Genomic DNA, 24,701 nt, shown 5'->3' on the forward strand with positions numbered 1-24,701 from the left:
GCAGCCCTCCTCAAATGGTTAGGAAACCTGGTTGGGGACTGTGTGTCATTTTCTTTCTATTTAAAACAGCCCCCATGAGGATGAGTTTATAAAGACCTCGCACTTATAAAGAAACTGTGGTGCGCCACTTCCTCTGCCCAGAAGCAGCATATGCCTGCCCACCCATGTGGCCGCCCTCAAAGCATTCCCAGCCGAGTTCCCTCCTGTCTCTGAAACACACTTCAATGCCTGTTGCCTTTTCTAAGTCTGTAGTGCCCTACTGTTTTGGAGATAATGATACTTTCAGAGCTGAAAGATTCGAGGAAGGTTTACCACGAACGCTACCTGAGTTGCTGAGAAAGGTAGACACTGTTTCTACTTTCTAGATGCAGATTCTGTCGGAGAGTTGGGGTGTTTTACTCCTTGTGTCTAATGGCACGTGTCTTCTCTCCCACTGGACACACTGGGATGGAAATGAGGCTACACTTGCATCTGTTCTGCTTTGCTCCATCACCATGGCTTTGCCCAAATGACAGGCCTTAGCACTGGCCAGTGTACCAACCCCTTGATTAATGAGATTATGGTCAGGAAACTAGAAAGCAAACATCCTACCTCAAAAGTTTAGTTCCTCAAATATTAGAATTCAGAGGCAGCAAGAACTACTCTACACCCATGCCTCTGAAGAGGCTGGGAGGCAAATCTACTTGCCTCATCCTAGGAAGCTTTGTGTCATTTTATATCTGAGACCTGGGTATCTTTTTGAACTGAAATATGTTTACACTTTAGAGCATTATCAGATATAATTTGAGGAACAGGGGCTGCTGGAATAAAAGGCCCAGCTTCAACGTGATTGAGTAACTCTCTAACTCTGGCCATGTTTTTCTAATTTGCTATCTCACAAACGACTTAACAAGAAGTCTAGGCCTGCATAGTAAATAACTCTTATTTTTTGAACCTTTGAAATAAGAACAGGTTTTTTTTCTTTTCTTTTTTTCTTTCTTTTTTTTTTTTTTTTTTTTTTTGTTAACATTATCAAGTTTGTCAGCCTGGTAGGTTCTTTTTGTAAACATAGAAGCACAAAATTCTAATTCTGTTCAGTTTTAAGGGGTTTGCTGAGTTGCCAGGAAAATACTATAAGGATTATGGAGTAAAGAGAAGCACATTTTGAAAGCCAGGGCCTTTTAAACTGTTTTGATATACAGAAAGCCTATCTTTAGTTTTAAAGCTCCAAGAAGTAGTCCATGCTGTTTCAGTAAATGTTTATGATGTTTATCATAACTTAAGGCTTTCTAATTATATTAACTGAGTACTGGCGGCCTCTGGCAATATGGGTAATATGGTTAATATACACAATATTATATAGTAAACAAGCCAATGGGATCATGATAACAGATTTTTTAAAAGTCTTTGAAATTATCAGAATTTTTTAAAAATTATTTGCTTTATCATGTCACCAAGCTATTATGAGTATTGACAGGTATTATTTCTTCTCATGGTAGCTTGGTATTATTTACTAAAGGCGTCAATGATTACTGAGCTTTACTTTTGGTTTCTCATTTAGAGATCATCTAATTTAGGTGATATGTGTAATTTAGAAGAGAATATGATCCTGATTTTATTTCATTTTTTTAAAGTCCAGAAGTATGTGAATAAACAAGATAAAGTCACATAAGAGTTACCGAAAGATGTTGAATAAAATTTCTTCATCTTGGTGCTGCAGAGTTGGCTCAGAGGTTAAGAACATTGGGTAGTCTTGAAAAGGACCCTGGTTCAATTCCAGGCACCCACATTGAGACTCACCACTTCCTTTGGCACCAGGTATCCACGTGGAGCATACATGTGAGCAAAGCATTCATATGCACAAAATAAGATAAATCTAACAATAAATAAATAAAAGTTAGTGGATTTATATATATATATATATATATATATATATATATTCATCTACCAAATTACCAGAAGCAAAAAAGGCCATTTTAAGCTCTAGCTGCTATCCTTGCTGGGGAATTTGATCATCATGCTCACACTGAAGACCATAAGGTTTTAGAGTCAAAACCTTAGATATCAAGTCAAAGCTATCTAATTCAGCTACACATGCATCTGAAGATATTTAATAGAAGATAGGTGGTTCATGTAAGTGACCTAGATAGTCATAAAAGGCTCATTTAGGAAATAACGTCAGGAAAACTTAACTGCAGAAGGCACAATACTGTCTAGTTTGTGCTATTATTGAACAGCTCTGAAGCATTTCAACTATAGTGACTAGAGGAGGCAAACTGTAGAACCAGTTTTCTGAAAGGTGAAGAGAATGAACGCTGAGCCCTCTTGAAAAGGAAGGAGAGAGAGAGAAGTGACAGTTGCTTCCCCATGTCCTCTCGTTCTGCATCCATGAAATCAACTCACTACCGCATGAGGTTATTTGGAAACTAACTGTCTCTTCCATACACACACATACTTTTTGTCATTATTCTCTGAGGAATATAACAGTAAGTTGCATGGCATTTGCATGGCAGTAGGTATTACAATTAGTCTACAAAATGATATAAGTATTGAGGGAGATATGTATAAATTCTATGCAAATATTACATGTTTTTACATAAAGATTTGAGCATTCACAGATGCTTAAGGAAAGGGAGGTCCTAAAACAAGTCCCCCAAGGATACTGAGGCATATCCCTGTGAAATCCTTCTAAAGGGTATATTTAGGGTTGTGAGCCTAGCCTTTAACGGCTGAGTCATCTCTCCAGCCCAACTCCTGGGTATATTAGGCGGGGATTTGTGGGTTTTATTTTTCCCAAGGGAAAAAAATTGCACCAATGAGGAATATGAATCAGATATTCAAGAGATAAAGGTATCCTTTAAAAGAGTGTGAGTGACTGAAAGGGAGACTTTTAAACATATTTGCTACTAAATTATGGGGCTGGCAAGCCCAGAATCTGCAGAGCTGGCCAAAAGGTAGAAATGTGAATAAACAAGATAAAGTCTTGTAATGGTAACTGCTGTGGGGCCAGCAAGTCAGAACTTCCATGTTGCCTACAGAATCAGTTCCTCTTTAGAGAACTCTGGCTTACGCTCTGAAGGCCTTCGACAGATTAAGTGAAGCTCTCTCTCATTGCTGAGGATAATCTACTCAAAGTTTACAGATTTGAGTATTAATATCCTTCCCACTGACATCTAGACTACTGGTTTCATCTATAAACTGGGCACCACGGACTAGTCAAATTGACATATAAAGATTTTGACTTTGCCCAAAGCAATCCAGGGAACCGATATCTTTTATATCTTCAAAAATCAAGCTAATTGTAGATCCCTTTGGGATAGCAAGCAACTAAATCCACCTACAAAGTTTAACATGAAGAGAGTAAGAGCATCCCTTGCAGATGACAAAACACATATCTGAGATCATGGAGACCGTGGCCATGGCACTGAATCTTCTAATATGTACAAGTATTGAGAATCTGTTCTTTACATTCTTCACCGTAAGATCTCAGTGGCTGCAGACTAGAAACTGGCTCAGAAGACTCCTGAAACAAGATAATTACCTATGGATGGCACAGTCAGGTTAACATCAGCTAGCGTTCCTCCTGCTCCCCGCGAAGACCACATCCTGGGTCTTTCTGTACCAGTAATGGATGTAGGCAAGTGGCCTTGTGCAATGGAGGGAGGGGGGTGAATAAAATGAAGCAAACTGAACCTTTGCCTCAGCTGACTGTTTCAGCCATCTGGGTGACTTTAAGAATGACTGACGCCGGGGTTCCAGGCTGAGAAAACCTGATTTTCTTTGTCTGTGGATAGATGGACAAGCTCTGGAATTATAGCAGAGCCTGTGCAGGTCATCAAAGGTTTCTCTCTGGCAGCCTGACATTCGTACGTCATCGGATTATTGTTATTTTGTAACCTGAAGGTGAAATTCGGAGAACCTACAGAATTCAAATTAATGTGAGCAATCTGGCTTGGTACACAGTCCTACATTCCTAGCACTCTCTGGATGTATGTGGGTAGCGCAGCAGATGAAGAGGCATTACGAGTTTAAAGCCATCATCAGATATATTTTTTTTTCGTTCCAAGCCAGCCAGTGCTACAGAACAAACAAATGTCAAATATATATGAGAAAGCAAAATGTCCTCCCTTATAATTTATGATTTCCCTCCTACATCTTTTCTGACCTTTGACATTTCATTTATTAAAGCCAGTGCTTTCAGGATAACTAGCCCCCAAAATCAAGTCAGTTGAATCCTCACTTTCCTGTGGCCCTCCAGGAATTTAAAGATTAGTTGAATTGTTTGCTTACTAAGACAGAGGGCTGGAAATAGGAAAGGCGAGGGTGTCTTACGCTGATTATACTTTCATCATTTTAGCTAACCGTTTCTTGTAAATCTTCATTGACTCTTCATATGTTTCTTCTATATAACCACAAACAAATCTGGTGGCTCATAAGACCTTTGTCTTGGGGAATAAGCTTCAATTCAGTCTTCCTTCTGCAAGGCCTGATGAGCCTTCAGCCTCATCATCCAAAGCTTTCATGTGTAGGCTCATTTTTCTGTTGCGAGTAGGAAGGCCAAGTACCTTCTCCCTCCACGGGTGGCTTCATGTGTCTATGACACTAAATTTTTCATGTGGGCGCTGGGCCTGCGTTTTCTATTTTCATTTCAATAAAAGCTGTCTATACTTGGAAAACATCAGTGCGCTCTGCATAGGCATGAGCCATGCAGGCCCCATCGCAGCCTGGCAGCTCTCCTACTGCCTTCTGTAGTGGCTTAACACACTCTCATTAGATTATATGTCTGGCCACCCTGCATTGCTCACCCTGGTGTGGTCTTTCTCTTTAAAACAGAATGAAGAGAATCAGAAATATAGATCTTATAATTATCCACATGGAAGTAAGTAAAAATGCTTTTAGTTAGTGGCTTAGTGCAGTCAGCACGTTTTTTGTTTGTTTGTTTGTTTTTGGTGGTTTTTTTTTTTCTCTGTTTTTCCTGATTTGGCTTCTTTGTTCATGGCCTCTCCTCCTTCTGACGATCATCTGGCAGTTGCCTGCAACTGACCGTGGCTAACCCACCACGGTTTGGGGAGGAAAGCAAAATGTGAAGCAGGATGATATCAGCTGACCTTACTGGTGCCAGGGTTGAAACCCTCTGTTATACTTTTTTTTTCCCATGTGTGGCTTCACTTCTCATTAAGATTCTACAGAGATTACAGATGGAATTACAAGTGGTGGCCTCAGCTGCCCAGCCTGCGGGTCTGCTCATGTCCCCAGTGACCCTGAAGAGAATTCTTCTTGTGAGGAGCAATGGCAAACCAGGAGAGAGTGAGAATGTGGGCTGGTGGTGGGGAAAGTGACAGAAAATAAGACATTGCGGGTCAGTGAGCTGTCGTGGGTTTGGTATGATCCCTGATCCTATAGAGAGGCCTTCTCCAGCCTCTGGTAGAAATGTGGGGTTCATTTCCCAACAAATTGTATCCCTACTCCAACCCAGACTGAGACTCATAGTCCAAATCTGTAAAGCAATGTTGTGGGTATTAAATTAAAGATTACCCATATTAAAAGCTTTGTTGGACACAAAGCTCTAAATGAATTTAAATTTATTTTCTAAAATATATTGTAAATAGTAAGGATTAGAATATGGCTTAAGAATTTTTTCTTTAATATAAAAGAAGGATTAATGTTTTTATAACCTACCTGATTAAAAAAAGGGAAAAGTAATTTTAAGCATTTTTTTTATTTGCTAAAAAGTTCCTGTTAGCAAAGAAGAAAGAAGGGGTGAGAAGGATAGAAGGTTCTTTGATGATCTGTGCTTCATATTCATTGTAAGTTCCTGGCACTTCAACTGAAAGCACACAGCAGATGTTTTGTACTGAGAGAATAAACTCCATGCTCAAGAACAGGTAGGCCAAGGGAGACACAAACAGTTCTCACATGAGATGTCTGATATATGTCAGAGTCATCAAACAGAAGAGAAAACCTCAGCAGACCTTCCGTAGCTATGACATGTGTATCATAGTGCAGAGTTATGAGAAATTAAAGATTACCTACATTAAGAACATAAAGATGTTCTTGGAGAAATGACTCAGTGGTTAAGAGCACTGACTGCTCTTCCAGAGGACTCAGATTCAACTTCCAGCACCCACATGCCAGCTCATAACTATCTATAACTCCAAGAGCTGACACCCCCACACAGACATATATACAGGCTAAATGCCAGTGCACATAAAATATAAATAAATAAATTATTTTTAAAAAGAACACAAAGGTAAAGTTAACTCCTTGCAAAGAAGACTAAATAATGCCATTGTCCAGATGACAGGAACAGCATCTCAACATCTTTATCACTTGTAGTCATCTAGGGGAAGGTCTAAGTGACTTTAAATGTGCATGCTGACATGAAATGTAGACATAAGGAAATACTTTTTTATGCAAGAGAACATATCTAGGCTGATGGTTAAGGACTGAGCTAGATAGAAGTTCTTATTAAATAAAAAGCCAGCATTTCATTTTCCATTTGGCCCAAGAAGCTAGAAGCACAAAACTAGCTTTGCCAGCTTTCATTCATCATCTGTTCTCTTTCTGGATCTCCTTTAAGGAACACAAGAACTTCACTGGGCACAGAGGTGCATGCCTTTAATCCTAGAACTCAAGAGCAGCCAAAGGCAGGTGGCTCCATGTGAGGCTAGCCTGGTCTATATAGTAAGTTCCAGGTCATCCAGGGCTACATGGTGAGAACCTAATCTCTAAGAAATAACACAAGAAGGGGAGTTAGTCATTGAGACAGATCTTGGGAAACTAGGATTGTTGCATGGATTATAGCAAAGGGATAGAATTCGAGGTGATTCCTCATCTGCACCCAGCAGGAAAGGGCGGTGTCCACCACTCTGAGTGCTAGTGACCAACAAACAGTGAGTGACTTGATGCTACCACATCAGAATCACATAGCTTTGAGCAAAGTGTTTTTTTAATGATTTCTTCATCTTGTCATAGATTTGGACACCAGAATTGCACATGGCATCCATTTTCCTAAATGTCCTTCTCTCCTCTTCTCATCTTTGTGCTATAGCCCACGGGATGGGATTGTCTCCATCTGTGCTTCAAAGAACTGCCCTCAAGAATTGTTGGTCCCAGCAATCATAACCAACAGGCAATGTGAACAAGTTCTCTGTCCTGTCACATCCATGTCCATCTTCAGTCCCCTGTCTCTTTCATAGCTATTCACTGAAGTCAGGGAAATCTTGGTTTGGTGGGGGAGGTTGAGGAAGAGTGCTCTCAGTGGCCTGGGATAAATGGGGAAAAGGGTATTTATTTCTCAAGGTAATTGTGATAATAAAAGACAGCACAGGAGCCAGTGAGACAGTTCAGCAGAGAAAGATGCTTGCAGCCAAGCCTAATGACCTGACTTTCACTCCCTGGGCCCTCATACTGGATGGAAAGAACCAACTCTGGCAAGTTGTCCTCTGACCACCACAAAGGCACTATGGCATGCATGAATGCACATGTACACACACACACACATACACACACACACACACACACACACACACACACACACACACTATATGCCTACCTACACATCTCTTCTCCCACCCTCTGAGGATACAGAAAGATAGCAAGCCCTCTGATGCTTCTTCTAATAAAACTGATCCTATGTTATTGGAGCTTCACTCTGTGACCTGAAAGTTTCCACATTCACTGTTAGAGCTTCAGCAGAATAAACTTGGAGGATCAGGGATGCAGCTCAGTGCACAGCAAAAAGTAGAAAGACATTTTGTTTTCTTCTTTCACTATGATTGCATGATAGTACCATGGGAAGAAGCTGAAGCCTACCTAGGCATTCTTATCTTTCTCACTTGGTTGTAATCTTTAAGACGATTTGCCCAGCTGATAATTCATCCATTCATTCAGCCAACTTTTACAGGATACCCACCGTGGCCGTTCCTACTAGGCCACAGTTGGTATGAATTCAGGAGCATTTTTCCTTTCTCCATAAAAACCCTTCTGATTTCCCCGGTCTTCACCAGGCTTAACTTTTAAGCACTTGGCTTACACTCCACAGCTGTAGGAGTTGCCTGGAGCCTGTTAGTGTTGACTAGAGCGGCCCATGTGCCTCTTTCATACACGTCAAGGAAAGGGGAAGGCCATGATAACTCCATAGCCCTCTCATCCTAGGCATTTAACCATTGATTTCCTGACTGGATGATTATGAGAAAGTTTCCGAGTCGCAGGAAGTAGTTAAGTATGTACTTCAGTCCATGTGGCTATGGGGCTACGCAGCCTGGGATTATCATTTAGATCTACTACTGACAAACTAGCGTGGGCCGATCAGAGGCTCGCTAACGAGACTGAAGTAAATGAATACACGTAAAGCACTTGTGCTGATCGTATTGTGAGTCTCCCGTGGTTAGCAGCTACAGTTATTACTTACAAAGCGCCAGAATAAGTTTCAATATCTGTAATAATGTGTATATGCTGCCTAAATCGTATGGGGTCCCTGTGTGCGACATGTCTTTTGTTTCTGAATGGAAAACGTTGTGAGTTAGGAGGGAGGGGTTTCTAAAAGAAAAAAAAATAGGGCAGCCACTTGTCGAGAAACATTGGCACGAGCCATTTTTACTACAAGGGTAAAATGAACTAACAAGTAGCTGGCAGGATACCTGGATTCATTTGGCTTCGATGCCTGCTGTTGTTCATGCCACACCTAAATCCATGTGCGTTTTTGTTGGCTTTGGGTTTTTTTTTTTTTCTGTTGTTGCTGTTTTCTTTTTGTATTAACTACGCAATACTGGTGTGTGGGCTCTGCAAAGGAAGCTCACAGCTCACGTCGATATCCAGAGTCCCTTGTAGACTAAGCTGGCTATCTGCTCTCTCTTCTAGAGATACGTACGCGTGGGCACTCTAGAGCATTTTCTTTATCTGTATTCAGATCCCTGGGAGCAGGTTTGAAAGACTGTCAGCAGTGTCACATGGCGTAGTGGGATGAAGCCTCAGGAGGGCAGTGTTCTCCCTGGGAGGTCTCTGGAGGACAGGAAAACCTCACTCCTAAAAAGGAACAAGAAAAGGCAGAGGTGGCTGCACTGTTCCCCTCAGCTTCCTTAGTGTGAACCTGGATCATGCTATGACCGCATATCTCTGTATGGCTGTAGACTCTTTGTAGTCTATGATAAAATCACCACTTGGTCATCTATTTCTAAAGTGCACCTTTTCTTCCTCTCTCTCTCTCTCTCTCTCTCTCTCTCTCTCTCTCTGTGTGTGTGTGTGTGTGTGTGTGTGTATCTAATATCAGCAGAAGAACTGCCCAGTTTGAATCTTTCCTCCATTACTAATAAATGAATCGACTGATGTTTTCCCAGCCACAGTGGCAGTCACACAGTTTTATCAGAACAATTCAGGCAGAGGAATGCATCAGAAGTGTGGCCACTGATCCCTTGCCAATGCTAAGGCAAACAACATCTCACCCATACTCTTGCAATCAACCTATGAAAGCAGAAGGAGGACAAAGGAAGAAGGTGTTTGGCGGGAGAGGGGAGGAGTTGCAAGAGGAGAGGAGAAGTTGGTCAAGCAACATTACGTATATGTGTGAAATCATAAAAGATTAAAGTTTTTGAAGAACTTGATATTTGAAACTAAGTGTTTGTTATCAAAGAGAACCTGTGAAAATAGAATTGTCATCTTTACTTCCAAGAAAAACCTCTGCCCTTTGTTATAGCAAGGAGTATGCAGTTAGCACGCATGCCTGCTAGTGTTGCAGTGACATTATTGCTTATTCCTCGCTAAAGAATTTATCACAGTGCTATCTTTCTCTTGGCTTAAACATTTAGATTGGTTGTTTTTTCCCTTGATCTTAGAGGAAAACCTGAGGTACACCCAAATTAGTCATTTTTAAGTAAAGTATCCTCAAAAATACATTTGTGTTATATACTAAAATCATTGTTGGTATCATCATTGAAACATTTTACTTTTTTATTCTAAAGCTGGTGTGTTCCCTGCACTTGACCATTGAAAAAGGTGATTTTAGTGCCTATGCTAATAAGCTGTGTTATTTATCAGTGTGTCCTTGCATATCCTGTGAGCTCATCCAGTATTGTGTGGAATAACTGAGCTCAAACATGAGCATGCCTTATACCCAAGAAAAACTTTTGTCTTTAAAATAAGTTTACTACAAATATATTCTGAAATATGCACAGAATGAGATCAAAATGTGGACACAAGTGCCCACGTTCATATAAATGCATGCACACAAACTCACCCAAGACTCTAAAATCCCAGTCAAAAGCTATATTTCTTAAAAGAGAATTATAGCAATGTTGATAGTTGGCCAAAACCTCAAGCAGTGACAGAATCCACAGAGTGTCCTGAGAGGGATGCCTTTGCAAAGCCACGCCTCGCCAGATGGTTCAGATTAGAGATGCTTAAAAGCACATGGCAGCATTAGTTTGGTTTAGAATTCATAGTTAATTCAGTAGATAGAATAATGCAAATTTGAAACCCTATCCTGTGTATCAGAAGAAACCATCAAATCTTAGGATTGCTCTTAAGGGAGGTTGGTATGTAATGTGTTGATTTTTAAATGATCTAATTGAAATAGTAAAATTAACCAAGAAGGCTTTAAAAAGATTAAAATGAGAGAACACAAGTAAAAACTCTCCCCTCTCGCCAAGAGCTATTCCTTTAAGCTGTCATGTCCAATCAATTTGTATGGGATACGACGGCCAATTGTCATTTCCTGAGATACACTATGTAAAGAGGTCATGTTTCAGAGGCAGCATGAAAAAATGGAAAAAATAATTTCAGAGCATGATGCCAAGAGAAACCAAAATGTCCTGAAAGGCCACGAAGTGCTGCCTGGATCCCCTCACCTTGCTAATAATAGCAAAGAAACAGCTTATGCACAAGATTTTCCTTGGGCTTTTTCAGTTCTTCCTCCTGCAGGCTCTTAGTCCTCACTGTCCACATCCTTATGTCTAAAAATCTAGTGTACCACCCTTGGTCCCACAGCTGTACAGACTGTGAACACCTCTTTGGCAAAGCCTACAGGAGAACTGTTTTAATTTTAAATGTAGATTAGCGTATGTATTACTTACAACACAAAGAGAAGCATCAGCTTGTATGCTGAAACTGCCACTAAAACGATGCTCACTCAAGAATTTAGACTTGTAGTTTCCTCTAGCACATGTTTTAAGAATTTCCAAGCGTTAAAAACTGGAGTTGTGGCTTTTAATAACTAAATAGAGGTTTACAATCAAAACAAATGTGTTTCTCCAGCAGCAAGGACACACACAGAAAGAAATGTGGTGGAAAGTTTGAGAGACGCGTATGTACCAAATCTATTGAATTCTCAAGCATTTCTTCTTCAAAGTTTGTTTTTAGTTAACATACAATTATTAATATTAGTAGGGCAGAGTGTGTGGCTGTGGTACCTGTGTACATAATTTAATGGTAAACCAGAGAAGTCAGCACAGGCTTCACCTCACCTCATACATACCATTTCTTTGTGGTGAGAACATTCAAAAGCCCTTTGTCTGCTACTTTGAGATCTCTAACACTCTATTGTAATCATGGTCTTCATTCTCCGAGACAGAACACTAGAATGTATTTTGTATACTCTAACCCTGTGCCATTAACCAGTCTTTCTCTCCTCCCACTTCCGTCTCTCCATCCTCTATCATGAATGTTATTACTCTTCCTTAGCAACACAGGTCATGTATTAGAAAATCTTAGCTTCTAATCAGATATGATACATATATACCCGTATAAAACTTGATATAGAATTGTGTTGTTTTATCTTCTGGTTGCATATTCAAGACTTGGGAATGGAAGGTGATCAACTGATAGGAGCAATACAGCCGTTTGAGAGAGTGCATGTGTCCTTCCAATTTTTCAACACTAGGCCAACCTCTCACAATTAAAGCTGTTGAAAGGATTTGTTTTGAGAAAGGAGCTTCCAGGAAAGAACCCAGCTATACTCTCTTCCCAAGCCCCACCTCTGATTATGACCCCTATGGTCCTGGTGGCATTTCCTTCAGCATGTTTGGCCCAGTTCATGCTAGCACAGCTGATTCTCGGAACTAGACTTCACTGATAGTCACCTCTCTATACTTAAAGATCCTGTTGTTCAAGGTTCACAGTGTGTTGGGTCCTTGGTAAAATGTCTAGTAGAGCCATGTTCTATAAAATGTCATCCCTCTGGATAACAAGAAGAAAGGCAGGCACTTCTTAAATCAAACATGGTTTACAGCCTACATTGTCCTTTACGTGAATGGGAATGTTCATTATGTCGGTTTCTCTAGCATGGCATTGATACATTGTTAAGCATAATATTATGTGAAAAACTTGAACTTGTGAATCAAATGTTGAGGTTCTGCCTACTTCAATCAAGACTTGAGGATGTTTTTCATTATGTAACTAATAACAATGGATGGTAGCAAGAAGCTATTTGTTCACATTATTCAATTAGCTACCAAATAATCACTTTTCTCATAGAGCATAAAAGAAAGCCAGTTCTCCTCTTTTATTCAGTGGTGATGTCATAGCCAGGTAGACAGTACTTGTGATCCAGAGAGAAGATGGTAAAGAGGCTCTGTGAGATCCTTAGTCCCATATTATTGTAAATGAAGCCTTAATTAAAAAAAAAAAAACTTTGTATGTTTTTAACACATTGTTCATATTGTGGACATTTACTGTGTTTTGAGAGTGTTGGGTATTACTTATGAATTGAATTAGTTCAAGCCATAAATATTCCTCATTACTGTTCTCTACCTGAAAATCTAAATCAGTGAAGGAAAGAAGAAAGCTCAAAAACTATATGCTGTAAAGTTCCTCATAAAAATACCCATGGCCTATAGTTGTAACTGTTTCACATCAATAATATTGCTGTTCAAACTTCTGATACAACATAATGCTTCAAAATAGGGTTCATCAGGAAAGAGAAGGGAATTGGGCAAAGCTTTACATGATTCCCTACAAAAATGGGCACCATTTGTTTCTAAGCAAAAAAAAATCTGGGTCTTTTGGGAGGTCTTTGACTCCTGAAAGTAACATATTTGGAGCAATTTTATTAAGCATGAATGCTGGAATAGTGATTTTTGTATGTATGTGGCTAAAGGGAACTCTTGCAGGAAAGCGTGTGTTTCTCTGGCAGCAGGAGGACATACTTGACCTTACAAAAAAACTTGAGCGAGCTGGAGACCCTAACCCGATGGCAGACTGACCCAAAGCCAACGCTCTTGGGGCTGAAAAGACGGCTCAGCAGTTAAGAGCCTTAAGATGCTCTTTCAAAGGACCTGCGCTTGCTTCCCAGCATCCACCGTGTGTAGCACCACACAACTGCCTGTGAGTCCAGCCTTAAGTGACTCTGAGGTCTTTACCAGCCTCCATGGGCCATGTACACACTGAATACAACACAGAGAGAGAGAGAGAGAGAGAGGGAGGGGATGGGGGAAGAGAGAAAGAGAACTCATAAAAACAAATCTTTTTAAAAAAAATTAGGGGAAAAATGCTCTGAATCTCTATATAAGCTTTCTTAAAGCAAAGGACAATGGGTTTTGATTGCCTAGTTCTCATAATCAAGGTATGAAAGATGATGTGGAATAAGTTTTTATAAAGTATAGGATAGACAGCAAGGACTAGATCAGAGTTCTTATATGCCCGAAGCCTCGTTTCTTAGAACTTGAACTTCCTCCTCTGGCTCAGTACCAGAGGATCCACGTCCATTTCACTAACTGAGTAGCCAGCACCACCTGTGATACAAGAGTAAGGCCAGGCCAAGAAGAAGAGCCGCCTGCTGAGCTGCTGGGACCTACGTACACATGGCCGCGTATTTATCATTCCATCGGGGAATGCTCTGCTGGGAAGGCTGATCTGACAGGGAGGGATCGCAGGCAGCAGGTATGCCATGAACAACAAACCCAGATTCCTAACATATGTTTAATTGGAGTACCTCTCCTTTAAAATACCTCCCCAATCTAAGTCCACATCCTGATTTGCCCACTCTTGTTACCGTTTTCTGCTGCCTGTTCTGAATTAATCCTTTGAGGTGGTCATTCCCCGGAAAGAAAAAAGGAAAATGAGAAGAGAGATGCAAAGTTGGGAATGTGAATGAAAGAGAATGGGAGAGCACAGAGGGAAGGGGTCATTAACTGGAGTCTGCTTTCAGGAGCTGGGTTGTCTGGGCTGTGGGAGAAGGGAGAGGCAGAGGAAGAAGAGAAATAGAAGCCAAAGGCCCTCCAAAGGTCACTTGCTAGCATCTCTACTAAAGAAGGAAAATTACTCTTTGCAATAGAGCTCAATTTACAGATTATTTTGATTCTCTGTCGTACTTCATCTCAAAGAATTAGTATAATCTAAAAAGTGGTTAAAGTTATTAAAACAGTTTCCATAGTAAAAAATTAAATGATTTTATTAACTGTCAAAGTCAGTGTTAAACCGAGATAATTTGAATTATATTTCATATAGTGATCATGTCACCAGGATGTCTAAATATTCTTTGTGAAAGTAATAATCCTCAATTCTGATTTCTTATCAACAGAAACTGACAAAAGGTTAAGAGTACTAGCCACCATTTTTATTATTTGTAAAATATAAATAGGAGAATATATTTGAGGGAAATATTTATGTAAATATGTTTTCCACCTTGAAAGAATTAACCCTTTAGGAGACTTTATAGATTTTTTTCTTTGCCAATTTTTTTTCCTCAAAAGACCATGAAACTATTACAAATACTTTATACCTATTTAAAAGTGAAATAGCAAAAGCTCATGCTTTTGAATTTGAAAAGCAGTAAATATCTTTATGAATATAATGACAGCAACATAGCAACATATTGTGCTGCCTCAAATCCTATCTAGCATTTATACACATATAACCTATCCATCATCTATTTGTAATCTATCATCTATTTAGTCCAAGTTTTCCTAAGTCACATAAGGGTGATTTTATAAATAGCATATATCTCTATCTAATCTATCCATTATCTGATCTATCTATCTGATCTATTAAGTTACATAAGTGTGCTTTTAAAATAATGTTTTACTGGGCTGGAAACATTGCTCAGTAGCTAACAGCACTAGTTGCCTTTGCAGGATGTTCACACCCATCTATAACTTGAGCTCCAGGTGATCTCATGCCGCTGGCCTCCAAGGCTGCACCTACATGCATATGCACAAGCAAACACACACACAGCTACACATGATTAAAAAAAAAAAAACAATAAAAATAAATCTTTTTTAAAAGGTCCTATCATGAAATTTGTAAGCAAATGGATGGAACTAGAAAAAAATCATCCTGAATAAGATAACCCAGACCCAGGAAGACAAACGCGATATGGGCTCACTTATAAGTGGATATTAGCCACAGAGTAAAGGCTAACCATGCTACAATCCGCAGACCTAGAGAAGCTAAAGTAACAATGGGGGATGCATCAATTTCATTGTGAAGAGGAAATAGAACAGACATCATGGGTGGACAGGGAGGGGGTGGATACGGGAGTGAGAACAGGAGGGATCGGGTCGGGGGAGGACAGAGGGACAGAGAACAGAAGTAAGCAACTGGAATGGGGGAGGCCAGTCTAGTTCAGGGGAATCTTCAAGGATGACCCTAGCTAAGACTCCTAGCAGTGGGGACATGGAGCCTGAGCTGCCATATCCTGTAACCAGGCAAGACTTCCAGTAGAGGGATTGGGACACCAACCCAGCCACAAAACCTCCGAACGACAATTTGTCCCGCCTACAAGAGGAGCTGGGGTAAAGGTGGTGCAGAAGTTGTGGGACGGTCCATCTTGAGACCCATGCCATAGGAGGAAGCTCACATTTGACATGAAGTCCAGGAACCAGGGGCTGGATAGGCAGGGACCTAGGGTAGAGTCAAATATGACTGGAAAAAAAATCAACAAAGTGATTCCTAATATTTTGTATATTCAGAGATTGGTCCCTAGCCCAACTGTCATCAGAGAGGCTTCACCCAGCAACTGATGGAAATGCAGAGACCCACAGCCAAACATTAGGTGGAACTTAGAAAATCCTGAGGAAGAGGAGAAAGAAGGATTGTAGGAGCTAGAGGGAACAAAGACACCATAAGAAAACCCACAGAATCACTAACCTGGGCTCAAAGGGACACACAGAGACAGAAACACCAACCAGCCTGCATGGAACTAACCTAGGCCCTCTACACATGTTACACTTGTGTAGCTTGGTCTTCTTGTGGGTGTCCTCACAGTAGGAGCAGGGCCTGACTCTGTTACCTGTCTTTGGGACTCTTTCCTTCTAGTAGGTTGCTGTGTCTAGCCTTAATAGAAAAGGAGACTTCTAGTCTTATTGAAACCTGATAGGCCATGGTTGGTTGATATCCATGGGAGGCTTGCCTTTTTCTGAAGAGAAACTGAGGAGGAGTGAAGGAAGGGGGTGGGTAAGAGAGGACAGGTAGAGGGAGGGACCAGGAGGAGAGGAGGGAGGGGAAATTGCAGTCAGGGATGACAGAGATAGATAGATAGATAGATAGATAGATAGATAGATAGATAGATAGATAGATAGATAGATAGATGATCCTATTAACAGAAATAGAATAGATTTGTTTCCAACTTATACCTCTGAACTCTCCAAATACTTCCAATTTTTTTCTGGAAGATTCCATAGAAAATAACAATTGTATTCATGAATAAAAAATTCTAGTACCTGTCAGTGAACCCAAAAGCATTTCACAGGAACTTTAGTTTCCATACCCTCTGGCCTTGTCCTCTGACCTGTGTCAATCTGAGAACTGGCAAGCTTTACTCCTGAGTTCCAGTTTCCAGAGCCTCTATATGGTTGTTGATGCAATAGCAGTAAATCCTGAGCATCTCAGTGACTTCTAGAACTTGTAGACAATCAAGTCAGATAATATCCCATAAAGAACATGATCCAACTATTCTATCCCCCAAGTGTGTATTGTCTTAAAGAAAGGCCAATCAAGGCAAGCTGATTCTCCATTGCCTTCAACATCCATAATAAATATAGTTCTTTCATTCTACCTTATGAAAATGTAGTTCTGGCAAGCTATGTCACCTGATGGAAATATTTTTGCTCATCCAAACTATAAATACTGCTTATTCTCAGACTGGACTGTTCAATGTTATTTCAAATATGACGGTCTTCACTTTTTAGGACACAGTACATTTTCCCAGAACAATTCAATGGAAGGTCACTGTGACCAGAACCAGGCTAACTACTAAGAACACAATAATGAATACACTCTGTTATCTGCCTTGGAGGAACTTCTCCCTCCGAAACAACAAAGAGTGTCTGGGGAGAGAGATCAGTGGTTAAGAACACTGACTGCTTGTGTAGAGAACCAGGTCTCAGAGTGCACCTGGGCGTGGTTAGTTTGGTTGGTGTCAAAGGCCTTTGGAAGGCTGAGTGAGCTCCCATTAGACAAGAGGCGACCTCACATGTAGAATATCTTACATCGTACTTTGGGTTCCTGAAAATGGTCTGAAGGTGCTTGGTGAACCACAGGTATTCCTAAGACTGGTTCTCATTAGCAGGAAAAACTAGAAGCCTCTCTCTTCCTCCTTCTTCATGTGAAGTGAAACCAATGAAGTCAGCCACTATTTAGACAAGTGAGTGAATGCTATTCCTCTGGGAGACACTATTCTTAAGGAGAGACGGACCCCGGGAAGTCCCTGAAAGGTTTTTGGGGCTGGTGAGAGAGTATAGCTTGTGGGCCATTCAATAGGAATGATGGGCTATTCTGTTGATGCTGTTAAGTTAAATCACCTAATCAAAATCATAAGGAAAGCCTTACCTTTCCATATGTGTTTTTGTTATCCTACAAATAAAATATGTGGCTCAAATCCTGGCACAGTATCTATCTACAGAAGGCTGAATATTTGAGGAAGAGAAATACCTAAGAGAAGTTTGCATTACCAGATGCTTGGCATCGTGTAGTCAAAACATTCTGGATGTGTTTTTAAAATAGTCTTCCAGATTTGTGACAACTTATAGCTAGCCATAGCCCCTATCTACATTTTGGAAGGAGGATGGAAATCTGAGGTAGTTTCTCAAATTATTCAAGAAAATCGAACTCTTATTGCCTTTGTAGTGTGATTGCCCTTCGAAAGTAATTTAATTCTAAGTTGGGGAGATGAGGGGAATCTTTCTACAGACTTCTTCAACATTTGCATTTAACTTGAAAAATAATAGCCACAGAGGGCATCTGTAGTACCTTGGATTTGCCCTATGAAAGGTATCATTGCCACCAAATTCTGATCCGTTCCTATGTTGGGAAACACCAACTAATTCAGAACTTCAGTTCACTTTGTGCTTATATTCTTGACTCCTCAAGAATGGTAGAAAGTACCATTGATGCCATACATGTTGACTTACCCAGCATCTTTTCATTTTAAAATTAATGCTCAAGAACATAAAATTTAATAAGGACAAAAATTAAAGTTTAGTAGAGCTTTTTTAAAAATTCTTGAGCAAAATTTTTATTTTGGGTTTTGTTTGTTTGTTTTGTTTTGTTTGTGTGATATTTTGTTCTTCAAGACAGGGTTTCGCTCTGTAGCCTTGGCTGTCCTGGGCTTGATTTGTAGACGAGGCTGGCCTCAAACTCACAGAGATCAGCCTGCCTCTGCCTCCCAAGTGCTGGGATTACAGGCTTGTGCCACTGCGATTGATGAGCAAAATTTTCAACAGATATTTTTATTCCTCACTAAACAGTATATGCTCTGTGATTCCCACTGTAGGCTGTTTCCAGGTGCACCCAGTGCACCTAGAGTAGAAGTGATCTAGAATAGGAGGGAAAATAGTTCTGTGGGGTTCTTGCTGTGTGAATTTTAGATATCCAGATATTTTGATAGATAATTTTATCATCTAGGCTAAGAAATATTCTATTTGTTCTTAAGATACTCAGTTAGTCAAGCCTAAGCTTTTGTTTGCTGCTGGTATGATGTCATTGTGGGGCTAAAATAAGATGAGGTCTGGTAGCCGGGCACGGTGGCATGTGCTTGTAATCCAGCACTGTGGGAGGCTAGAGGCAGGAGGATCTCTGTGAGTTAGAGGCCAGCCTGGTCTACATAGTGAGTCCGGAACAACTAAGGCTACACAAAGAAACCTTGTCTTGAAAAAACAAAAACAAAACAAAAATATTAGGTCTGGTAGCAAACCCTAAAGTGGGATTGCATGCCAATCAAGTCTTCGATAGTTACACCACTATGCCCTCATACTAAGTATAGTCGTCAATTAATTTCCAGTTATTCCTAATTTTTCTTTGATGTCTTTATATCTGGTGCATTAGTCGAAGTAATCCCATAAGTATAATAGATCATTATCCTTCTCAGAATTCTCCAGTTAAGTTAAAGATAAAACGGCACTCCTATTATTGCTCTGACACAGAAACCTAAGATGCACACAATAGTGGGCCTAGAGTGCCAGCTTCAAAACAATTACATTAAAAATAAAAATCTCTCTCTACGTTTCCTACCCAGACCATCCTGAAACCTTATCTGCTTCAATGGGTATCAATGAGAACATTCTGCTAAAGGTTTTCATGCCAGAGGGGACAGAGTTGAGAAGCTTGGCCAAAGGTCCGTGAATATTGATGGAAGTGAGAGTTGGAAGCTGACAGGGTCATTCAGAGAATATGACCTAGATTTGAAAGATTTGGAGGGAGAAGGTTTGTGGTGCGTTTAATAATTGAATAGTTTGGGGTTTTGGTCTTAGGATTCTAATGTGCCATTTCTTTACTCCTACTTAAGGTTTTCACCTTTCTTGATGGTTTAGGAAAACTACCAAGATCTTGTGGAAAGGAGTTTCAAATCTCTAGTATGGCTTGATCATCTGTCTTAAGGGGACAGTGAATTTTTTACATAATCTGGTTAGAAAAATCTGTCCCAACACACCATATACTAGCAGAAGAAAGAAGGTAGAACAAGTGAGGATTTTTTAAGCCAAAATATTATGGAAATATTAGGATTGTGTGTCTAGGCAGGATCTCAAGTGTATCTGTGACTGTGCCCTTAACTATTGATAAGCTATGGAAGTCAACTAACAGGCATATAATACAACCTATTTAATTTGTCGGGTTTTTTTTCAAAATTTCTACACATTTATTAACTATTTGTTGAAGACTGTGATAGACCAAATGACCACCCAGAGTTGTTCCAATCCTAACATCAGAGCCCTGAGATTGTCGCTTTTGGCAAAAGGGAGTTTGGAAATGGGATCATAGTGAACATCTTTAAAAAGGTATGTTTTCCTTCATTAAAAGGATATTTCCAATTAAAAGGAGGCAAGACCATTCCTCAGAAAAGGAAAAGTAATGACAGAAACCATCAGAGGGCTGTGAGGGGAGGAAACTGGGCCAACCATGGCTGTCTTTGACAAGAAATTAGCGTAGTATCTAAAAGCTGAGCTGATAGAAATTGATTCTTTCTCTGGAGCCTCTGGAAAGATGGTGGCTCTCCCCATCCCTGTGTTTGCTGCTCTGACCTCCAGCACTGTAACATAATAACATTTTTGTTGTTCTAAGGAGTAATTCATTACAGTACCAGTCTCCAACTGGGTTTCCTAGTAAGGGGAGCAGGGACTGGCTCTGACATAAACTCAGCAGGTGGCTCTTTGATCTCCTCCTCCTGAGGGGGAGGGAGCAGCCTTGCCAGGCCACAGAGGAAGATGATGCAGCCAGTCCTGATGAGACCTGATAGGCTGGGGTCAGAGGGACGGGGAGGAGGACCTCCCCTATCAGTGAACTAGGGGAGGGGTATGGGAGGAGAAGAGGGAGGGATACAGCTGGGATATAAAGTGGATAAATTGTAATAAATAAATAATTAAAAAGAAACTAACACCAACCTCTACTGGTTCTTAGGAGCAGTCCTCAGCACCAAGACCAATCCAGAAAAAGCAACCCAGCTTTGATACGAATCCCACGGGCCCTTTGCATTTTGCTTAGGAAGAAATTAAGCCTGCTAAAATGAGCATGATTTCCCCATGGAAAACCAGTCTTGACTGACACTTTATAACTGTCCTATCATTTCTTCATCCTGTCAATGTGGGCCCTTGAAGGACCCGACCTGCTGCCCAATCTGTTACCCAAGGGCTGTGCTTGCTGCCTCTCACCCTGGTGTTACTACCAATCTAGTCATTTTTGCTAATGAGGAATTAGAATAATCTACAGAGCACAGTACTGAGGGGCTGGAACAGCCTAAGCCACACCTGAAAGAAAAGTGGCCTCTAAGGCAGGCGCTTCTAAGCCTCTGTGTGTGGTAATTCATTACGGTAGCAATAAATAAGTAACTCCAACCTCTGCTGGGTCTTAGGAGCTGCTGTCTTAGGAAGAACTCTTTCCTGGGGGAAGTTAATCACAGAACAAAGCAGCACAATTGGCGTGAGAGAGAGCTCCTCCTAGAACCACCAGTCACTGCTCCTTCCCTCCACAGACACTGGGGTGCCCTGGTCCCAGCCTCTGCTGCGGAATCTGACATGGAAGGATTCCTTTTCCGACCTACTTCCCAGCACAGTGTGGATTACAAAGGGAAATTAACATGTGAAGAAACCCCTTGGACGCTAAAGGGGCCATATTCCTTCTCTTGCTATATTATTTGGCTGGAAATATTGGTGTCGTTTTCAAATGTGGGGTCTGATTTAATAGAGGCAGCCAACAACCATGGATCTCATCAAATGGGGCTCAGAACATATATAATAACTTTCAGTTGAGGAGGTATGGAGGAGCCATACCAAATATTTTCAAGTTTTGGAGTGGTCTGACCAATAAGGGAAAATGTATTCAAAGGGAGCTGAGAATCAAGCTTCAGGATCTTGTTTTTCAGGGCTATTATAGACAATTCGTTATAATTTATCACACTGATACTCTTAGATTGGACGAAGCCCAAACATAACTGAGTTCAGTGCATATTAAATTACCTCTTTCTTAAAAGGAGGGTGGTCTCACCAGGGCAAGATGGAGTTCATTAGCAAGCTGAGAAGGTTTTCTTAACTCTTCATTATCTGGTTTCACATTGTTCCAGATTCCCCCAGCATCAATGGGCATCTTTCCTTTTTCCAATTCTTGGGAAATCACAGAGCCCTATAAACATAACACAGGTTGCTGTAAACTCTGCTCTTATTCCTTATGTAGAATCAGTTGGTTTTCTGCATGAAGCAAAATAGTTCACTCTAGCATGATGATTGACTGCATTCACACTGGAGGTGCCGTAGCATGTTTAGGACTTATGGCTACATTCCCAATGTGCAGCACATCCATCTGCGTCATTAGAGGAAGCATAGGGTCAGGTCAGGGCCCAGCTCTGCCTGGTCCTTAATAGAGCTCCGGCCTCTTGCCAGAACTGGGAACTTTGAAATCTAGCTAAATGGCCTTTGAGTTGTGTATCCTTAGTCTTACGATTAGGAATAGGTGTACGCCTGCAAAAGAAAAATGTCCCCCAGAGAGCTGTAAGCTTAATCAGCTGCTTCTAAAGGAATTTTAAAAATTGTATCTATTCCTTTAATTTTTAAGATAGCATAGAAAGTGATGGGATTCGTTGTGGCATTTTCATACATACATAAATATCATTGCGCTACATATTTGTTAATTCTGTTCTTCACTGCCCTCCCCTCTTTTCTCACTGACAGCCCTCTACCTGCCCCCAAGTAGGCCTCACATGAATTCCACTACTCCCCCCAACTGAGGTCTCTTCTTCCCCTCTCACCGTCCCTTCCTTCCCCTCTCACCGTCCCCTTCTAAAGGGATGTTAACTCACTATAACTTTTGCCGCTTGGTTGTTTAACATTTGGTCTTTTTTTTTTCTTTTTTCTTTTAAAGCTAGCTCAGGCTGCACTCCAGGAAATTAACCTACTCTTTATCTACTGGTAGATGAATACTGCGGTAAGAAGGGGTTGCCTGAACTGAGGGAGGAGCCCAGGAGAGATTCCTAATCCTGTCAGTCTTTGGATCTCATATGAAACATCAGCACTCTATCAGCCGCCTGATTCTCTCCATGCTTTAGGAATAGCACACTTAACTGCTTTCAGGGGTGGGTTCACTCAGACACCCCACCTCAGTGCCTGTCACTTTGCTAGACTCAGGACTTTCCTTCCTGTTTGCTTCCCCACAGTCTGTATTAGCAACCAGTGTTTAGGTGAGGAAAGACCTATTCTGAATGGATGATTCCCATTTCTTGCTAAGTTTAGAATGAGTCTACTGATTCCAAGAACTACCACAGCTACCAAAGCCACCATAGTAACCCAGACCAACCATGTAAAGAGTCTGTGTATGGTTGAATACTTTGGGTTTCTTCGTCGTATTTTTTTTTTCTTGATGTCGCATTTTTTTTCTTGAAGGTTCCCCTATAATTTATGACCTAAGTGGCTTGGTAATGATGATCTGATGTGGGACAGCCTGTGACCCTTTGGGTGGATCCTCCAAGTGGAAATTTAATTTACCAATGAGTGTTTGTGGAGTGACATAAGGAGATGATATTTTCTTTCTTCATTTTCAAACAATTGGCCTGTTTATTATTGTGCCTGAAAACAGGAGAGAAAGAACATGAGGGGAAAGGGGGAAAGAAGAGAGGAGAGGGCAGAAGAGAGGAGTGAGTAGTAGGTGGGAGGAAAGATGAGAGAGGAAGGGAAGGGGAAGGAAAAGAAAAGAAAAACTGATAACTGAATTTATTCTTCCTTGGGATTGTAGAGACAAGCTAAGTTGACTCTTTTCAGATGTGCCTACTCTATCAAGGCTGGGAGAAGGATAGTGCCATATTTATGAATGCTGTGTTTGCCCCTTTGCAAGGACTTAGTGCTTTTTCAATAAGAATAAATTTAATTTGTGGCTGCACTTCAAGGAAGATGGTTGGTTGGTAAAAGTGGCACGGTCCCAGCCCTAGATTTAGAGAAACTGTGCGGCTGAATCCCTCAGCATACCTTTCATGTGGTCGAGCTAGCCATTCTAGAAAACCCCAAGTGCTTCTGAGGATACTAAACTGGTGAATGCAAAATTCTCCCCTCCTTGTCTCCTAGTAATCCTTCATGTTTGAACAAGCACTGAAGTGAATGCTGCCTACACGCTTCCTGTCAACTAGAGTTCTTCTTCATTCTTGAATAATCTCTTTTCTCTAGTTGACACTCAAACAAAGTCAACACATACCACAGAATAAATTTTAATTTTTAATTAAGGAAGATTTAGACATATACCTTGAAGAAAGCTGGTGCTTTTCCATACAAAGGTAGTCCATGTGTTTCTGCCTTTTTTTATTATTTCTGTCCCTGGGAGAAAAGGGTAGCTCTATGTTTGTGCCTCATGTCTATTCCAATCTGTAGCAACTTGTAGCAACTTGTGTTGCATTTATGTTGAAAGCACAAAAATACAGTTAGTAATTGATTAGAAGTCCATACAGAAAAAAGCATCTCTGAGCTGAGAATAACAGGGCATTATTGTCAGATATGATGGCATAGTCCTACTTATTTTTACCATGATAAAAAATTTTAAGAATAAATGTATTAAAAACGCTACTGTATCATATGGCAATAGATAGGCAGATTGCTTAATAAATAGATGACGATAGACAAACAGAAAGACAGACAGACAGATAGACAGAAAATTTTTCACCAGCTGAGCTGAGGATCAAAAACCTTTGGCTCTCTTTTCATGTTTTGTTTTGGACTGGTACAGAATATTTTATGCGACCTCAAGAGATCTCAAGATCTCATTAGAATCTCAAGATAAAGATAGATAGATAGATAGATAGATAGATAGATAGATAGATAGATAGA

General features: G+C 40.6%; 1 protein-coding gene across 1 annotated transcript in view; it reads left to right on the top strand.

Annotated features, from left to right (window-relative positions):
* Dync1i1 (dynein cytoplasmic 1 intermediate chain 1) overlaps positions 1-24,701 on the top strand; it is a 215,085-nt gene that overhangs the window by 113,416 nt on the left and 76,968 nt on the right. The gene's annotated exons all lie outside the window — the stretch shown is intronic.

Source organism: Psammomys obesus, unplaced genomic scaffold, assembly GCF_907164565.1.
Source record: "Psammomys obesus unplaced genomic scaffold, mPsaObe1.curated_primary_1811, whole genome shotgun sequence".
Classification (NCBI taxonomy): domain Eukaryota; kingdom Metazoa; phylum Chordata; class Mammalia; order Rodentia; family Muridae; genus Psammomys; species Psammomys obesus.